Consider the following 7,064-nt stretch of genomic DNA (forward strand, 5'->3'; position numbering starts at 1 on the left):
TGGGTGACTTTAATCCGGATCAGGGTGCAGAGTTCACGGTAATCTACACCAGAACCTCAGCCCATCGGATGTAAGGACGCACAGGCTCTTATTACACAGAGGATGTGTCTCAAAGCCTGCTGAGCTCCCTACATAGGCAGCACATTTGGGCAGCGTAGGTGTTCTATCGAATCTATGATTCGAATTTCTATAAGGATGTTGTGTCATATGATAAATTAAGTGGTAGTTTAATATGATTGAATCTGAATGAATAAATAAATGAACGAACAATATTTATGAAAATGTATTGAAATTAGTTGGTTATATGTCATTAGTAATATTGTTTATTGTATAAAACTTATCATTGCAAGGTAATGTGAAGTCAAACAGCTATATTTGCATATCTATTAAAATTGTATGTAATTTGAATGTTAAGCATGAGGCCGAAGTAATGTTTGTTAATGACTTCAGTCTCTCTCTGTCTAGTTCCTCTGGAGTGAACACCAGCAGTGAAAGTTTTCCGAAGTCTCACTCGCACTACTCTGAGTTAAGCGACACACACACTCCTTTCTCTGTGGAACTGACTCCAGACTCTGGCATTGTTGCCACACCAGTAAGCCAATTCAAAGTCAATATGATTGCTAAGTATCATGTGTGGTTTGATTGACACCTTATTTGTCTATAATATATGGACATTGAATGTTGTCATTACATTTATTTTGTGTAGTTGCCATCCAGCCGGTTCAGGTTTGCCTCGTGGCACTGGCTCGAGGAGCATGATGTCCGCGGAGACCAGCTCGCCTGTCCCAGGGTCAGAGAGGGTGAGAGGCCATTCTGGGTCGCTATTCATTTACAATTTTTTTTGTGTGTGTGTGTGTCATATAATCACTGGACACAGACAATCATTGATGTCATCAAACAGGACCTGCTGAAGACGAGCTGTCTGTTGACAGTGAAGACATGTTTCTCAGAGGAGGCAGGAGGAAGAGGAGAGAGGATGAAGGACAGAAATGGGAGGAGAGACTTCAGGAGAACTGGGAGAATTGTGTGGTGAGACACCAAACAAGCATCCATCCATTTTTTACAGTCTATCTATCTATCTATCCATCCATCTATCTTTTAAACTTCATATTAATCAAAGAAGGATCCTGGAAAAAATGTATCACGGTTTTCACAAAAATAATAATCAGCATAACTTTTTTCAACATTGCATATAATAAGAAATGTTTCTTGAGCAGCAAATCAGCATATTAGAAAGATTTTTGAATGGTCATGTGACACTGAAAACTGATGCTGAAAATTCTATCTATCCAGCTTCGTATTGCATTCAAAGTTCTGTCTCTGTGACTGCAGGTGCTGAACTTGTCTTATCAGGACCTGGGAGATCCATACCAGCTGGAGAACTTCATCCGCATCCTGAGGAGACTGATCCGGGTGGAGCGTCTGCAGCTGGTGGATAACGCTCTGAGGGATCTCAGTTCTGTCAGACTGCCAAGGTACCAAACTAACCTCTACACTGTAATAACTGCAAGATAGTGCACATGTACTGATGACACTGTCATGAGTTGTGATGGAGTGCAGATCTGGTTGGTTATAACACAAATTCCCACTGATCTTTCAACGGAGGCTGTCCTATTAAATTGCATTGGTTGTTTTGTAACAGTTTGTGTATGGCTGTGTAAAAATACATGTAGTGCAACTTTAGCTGTGTGCTGTAATCTCATATGAGGAGTTTATTTTACAGTAAGAAGGAAACTGTTAATTATGTATCAGCATCAAACTCAGCCTCTTTAATCACATTATTTTATTTGAAAATGGGTCTTTCTGATAAAAGATTATATTTGCATTGCTAATATTATCATAATATTGTATTTATAATCAGTACATTTCAGTGCAGTGCAGATATTCTAGAAGCAATTTCTAGAATGTTGTGCCTTTCTAAATATGAAAAATCTAATATTTTTCTTAGTTAATTACAGTAGGTGTTGCCATACTGAATGAAACATAAATACAGTGGCTCCAAAAATTACTTGGACACTTTGGTCGCAATTAGTGTCAGTGAATATAATTTAATTAGATATATATAATACATAACATACTTTTATCTTCACTGTAGATCAACACATTATCTATAATTTTTTGTGTGAAATATTTGGCTTGTATTTTTTCTTTATAATAATACTGCTTGCTTTAATATTTTATCATTCATACAATTTTTAGTGTGAGTTATATGTGAGTTATATACGAGGAAGAACATTGTGACGCATTACAGTCACTAACAAAACTTGTGATTGAGAGTGTGCATGTGTTATAGATGTAAAATCCTGAATCTTCACCGGAACAACTTGACATCCATTCGTCAGCTGCCAAAGGTTCCTGAGATCCAGCACTTGTGCCTGTCTGAAAACAGTATTTCCTCTCTGGGCGAGTTGTCTCTGCTGAGGAGCGCGCCGCTCCGATCTCTGACCCTCAAATGCAACCCCTGCCAGTTTCAGGAGGACTACCGCTCACGGTGAGAGAAATATTTTACTTTATTGGAATGGTGTGAAACTTGGCAAAGGCACTTGCTATGCACATGCTTCGAAAAGGTTAAATGGTCCTGAAAAAAATAGTCACACTTGTACTGTTCACAGTCAAAAATGACCGCATTGGAAACGAATGGGAAGCGAATTTCAATTAGTGGAAACGTTTGGTACTGCGCCCAAATAAAATCTAACTAAAAGCTAGAAATCAGAGAGAAATCAACCTCAAATTTGGAACACAATTTGTTTAGATTTATACTTTGATTTTCTCACAGTTTTAGACTAAAACATGCTTTGGAAAACATATATTTCATATAAAATTAAAAAAGAGTATTTGTTTGCATTTTTCATAATAATAAACTTAAACTTCTATAACTTTTTTTGTTTGACTTTTACAATTTTTTTACTTAAATTTGAACAATAATCTGCTTTAAAAAAGAGACCAAAGTCTGTGCTCCAACGAAGATATTTGAATTCTTCAAAAGAAGATATTTTTAATTATTTTAGCAACCAAACAGTTCATAGACCTCATTGACTTCAATAGTATGGGGGGAAAAATACTATGGAAGTCCTTTGGGTCCAATCAACTGTTTGGTTACTGACATTCTTCAAAATATCTTTTGTGATCAGCAGAAGAAAAATTTATTCAGGTTTGGAACAACTTGAGGGTGAGTAAATGATGACAGAATTGTAATTTTTCTGTGAACTATCCCTTTAATTGTGTAAAGAAACATGAAAAGTGTATTGGAAATACCCTTAAGTTGTCTTTTATTTCATCATAATATATTATCTGCAACTACATATTTTTAAAAATATACTTTTAAGATTTTAAGTACACTACAAGTGGACATTCAATACAGTTAATCACACTTCTTTTTCACAAGGGCATATAGAACACCACTGAGCTTTTAATAACTTGCTGTCAAAACAGTGGATTGATTAAAACTAATCAGCTAATTACAGCTTTTAATTATTATAAAACGCCAAACAGCATCATTTATCTCCAAAATCACATTATGCCTCAAGTTAATAGCTATGCCAGAAGATATCATTTACTAAAAAAGAGCTGACCAAAGATGTGATGGGTCATTTCAAGCGTTCATTAGGGAGCCAAGTCTAACCTTAAAGTCTAACCTTGAGATTTGTGCCGTTTCCTCTGCAGTGTGTTCTTCTGTTTGCCAAAACTTCAAGTTCTGGATGGCATTCCAAAGCTACCGGAAGATTCCGTGCCTCCCTCCTCACCAGAAGCATCCAGATTCTGTACCATTCTCTGACATTGAAACAGCAAAACCTAAAGCCAAGATCTGAATCCAATGTACTGTACCGTCAGAGTGAACTGAGAGAGCTCCATAAATGCACTTGTTTATAGTAAACTCTTAAATGCACTCTTTTGAGCTGATAAGAGTACATTTTTAATGACTTATTAAAGCTATTTTTGTACCTGTACTTTACATTTACACATTTCATCTACTCAAAATAAACCTGCATCAATTTAAGACCGCAGCAGCCAAGATATAAATGAGAAAAGACTATTATCAAAGCACGGATGGCTACATTTAGAATGGATCATAGTGCTACTGTTGTATTTTGACTGTTTAGGTCACAGTATGTCAGCTGCATGTAATTCGGGCTATTTGGTTGCTCAATGACCAGCCAACCCTTGGCTTTGGTTAGTTCACACTTTGTCCTGATGGCTGTTTTGACAGGCGAATCCGTTCTTGGGTGGTATTGCTTGAAGCTTGGCTGGTGTGAAGAAAGGGCACAGAGATTAAATCAGATACAGTCATGTGACACTGTGGTTAGCAGCAGATAAAACTGATGATGTCACAGCCAAGCGTTTCATGTTCTCACAGGCTAATGTGGGCAGGCATATGAACAATATCCTAAATTTACGTGGTCATGGTCATGTAGGAAAGATTGGGCCTCGTTCTTTGAATGTCATGGTCTCCTTTATATGGAAGCTTGTTTCTGCCACAGAATAAAAAATAAAAAAAGATAATTGTGACTTTTTATCTCACAATTCTGACTTTTTTTCTCACAATTGCGATATAAACTTGCAATAGCAAGTTAAAGTCAGAATTGTGTGATATAAAGTTATAAAGAGATACAAATCTGACTTTTTTTCTCGTAATTGTGAGTTTATATCTCACTATTCTGACTTATTTTCTCATAATTGTGATAACACGCAATTGCGACTTCATATCACGCAATTCTGACTTTATAACTTGCAATTGCAAGTTTATATCATGCAGAGATGATAAAACTCGCAATTGTGAGACAAAAGTCAGAATTGCGAGATGTAAAGTCGCAATTATGAGAAAAAAAGTTCGAATTGTGAGATCAAATTTGCTAGTGAATTACCCTTTTTTACTTTTTATTCATTTGCGGAAACAAGCTATACCATTAAGACAAACATATTTATTCTTAACAGATATAATCAGAGTACATAATATGTGTACATTTTATAGTGTTTACAAACGTTTAAAAATGATAAAACTTCATTTAAAAGTTTTATTATTGCAAATGTAACTGCAAAATCGTAGTAACCATAGCAACAGTGGGCCGCTTGTATTGGCCGATCAGCAAAACGTAGGAAGCCTACTGTCATTATTTATCACAGATTTACATACAAAATGCACAAAACATTTTGTATTTCCCTACAAAATGAGTGCGACAAACCTCAATTGATAGCGCTACATGCCCTTGAAAGCATAATTAGCACACTGGCTATGTAACCACTGCATATGCTCAAGGCTTCCCATTCAAAAGCCATTCATCATGACCCACCATTGTCCTCTTCAGTTAAGCTTATCTGTTCAGCGTCGATCACTAATTCATATGCGCTTCAGTGTTTTGTTTTAATTTTGGTGTCAATTTCAGTGCCACTGAAACCTGAGCCGAGGAGACTGTGCGCGGGAAAGCAAAGAACAGAGAAATGAAAATTTTAGGCCTTCTATAGCTTTTTTAATCTGTGAAGCAACTTTCCCTACGGTAAGCATTTTCTCCAGCGTTTCCTGAAGGATGTATTACAGCTGCCTGAAATGATAACACAATGCAGATCTGCTAGCCAAAGTCCCTTCTTGTTTCACATGAGTATAAATAAGAGGTAACACAAAGGCCAAATTCCCCATCATAAGTAAAACCAAAGAATATAGCTCTGATGTGCAGCAAAGGATTGTTGAGCTTCACAAATTAGAACGTGGCTGTAAGAAAATAGCTAAAGCATTGAAAATTACCATTTCCATCAGCAGGACAATAATGAAGAAGTTCCAGTCAACTAAAGAAGTTACAACACACACCTGGAAGTCTGAAATTCTCGGGACACAGAAAAACGGATGCTGCATGTGTCGAAAGGGATAGGAGGATGTAAATAGAACCAAAAGCTGTTTTAAGTAAGAAGGGCAATTAAAATGAACGCATTTAAAAAGAAACTGGAACCAGTGATATTGCCTTCTGGGATTTTGATTGGAGCCAATCAAGAGTTCCATACAAGCGTACAATGGTGGGTTCTGTAAGGACATCTCAAACCAAACCTAGATGAAGAATTGTGAATGACATTTAGAGGTTTTAAATTGGTATCTGAAGTGTTTTGGTAAATAATGTCTGCAGAGATTTATCTTTTTCTGACTTGAAATTAAAAACAATTGAGCGATAAAGAGAACATAAGCAATCATACGATTTTTTTAATAAAATGAATGTGAGGCTTAAAGGAGAGTTCGGGGTCAAGCCAAAGACCAAGATATTTAAATAGATTAACTTTAGTGAGGAGTGACCAGTCATTAAAACTAATATCTAAATAAAAGGAATGCGAGAGGTGGCGTCTTTTAAAAAAACACCATACTGCAAGACTTGATTTTGTAAAACCAATCCTGCAATGAGTTAAAATCTGACTGCAGAGAGAACTGAATGTATGAGAGTGGGAAGAGTAAATAACAGTGTCATCTGCATAAAGATGAATGAAAGAGCGTGAGCAAGTTTTGGGAAGGTCATTAATAAAGGCACAGAAGAGCAGAGGACCCAGTGTTGAGCCTTGAGGAACACCCTTATCAACAACCAAATAATCAGAATTTGAGCCTTGAAAAAAAAACATATTGGCGTCTGTAATGGAGATATTACAAAACAAATCATTGGTGAATTTCATTAAGGCCGTAGTGGACATGTGTCTATATTGTTTTAAAGCACGGCGAGGAGGAAGGTTTGAGTGGCCAAAGACTCTCCAAGGATCACAGATGGATAATTGCAGAGATTAGTTTGGTCTTGGGGTCAGAAAGCTTAAAAAATAAACATAACGTTGTTTGGGAGGGTTTCGAGAAAAGAATCCCCTGCTCTCATCCAAAAACAAACTCCAGCATATTTAGTTGTCAGACACTTCTGGAACTTCAAAAGGGACTGGATTTTATAGTCAGATGAAACTAAAAAAAGAGATTTTTGGCAGCGAATCCACCAGATGGGTTTGGTGCAAACAGGGATAAAAAGTACCCCATGCCCAACAGATAAAACAAATTTAAAAAATGACCACCTCTGCTAAAAGTCTTATAATGGGACGTGGTTGGGTCTTCCATC

The 7,064-nt window shown here is 36.7% G+C and overlaps 1 long non-coding RNA gene across 1 annotated transcript in view; it reads left to right on the forward strand.

Annotated features, from left to right (window-relative positions):
* LOC309508603 overlaps positions 1–7,064 on the forward strand; it is a 321,712-nt gene that overhangs the window by 302,569 nt on the left and 12,079 nt on the right. The gene's annotated exons all lie outside the window — the stretch shown is intronic.

Source organism: Leuciscus leuciscus, assembly GCF_965113295.1.
Source record: "Leuciscus leuciscus genome assembly, chromosome: 10".
NCBI lineage: Eukaryota > Metazoa > Chordata > Actinopteri > Cypriniformes > Leuciscidae > Leuciscus > Leuciscus leuciscus.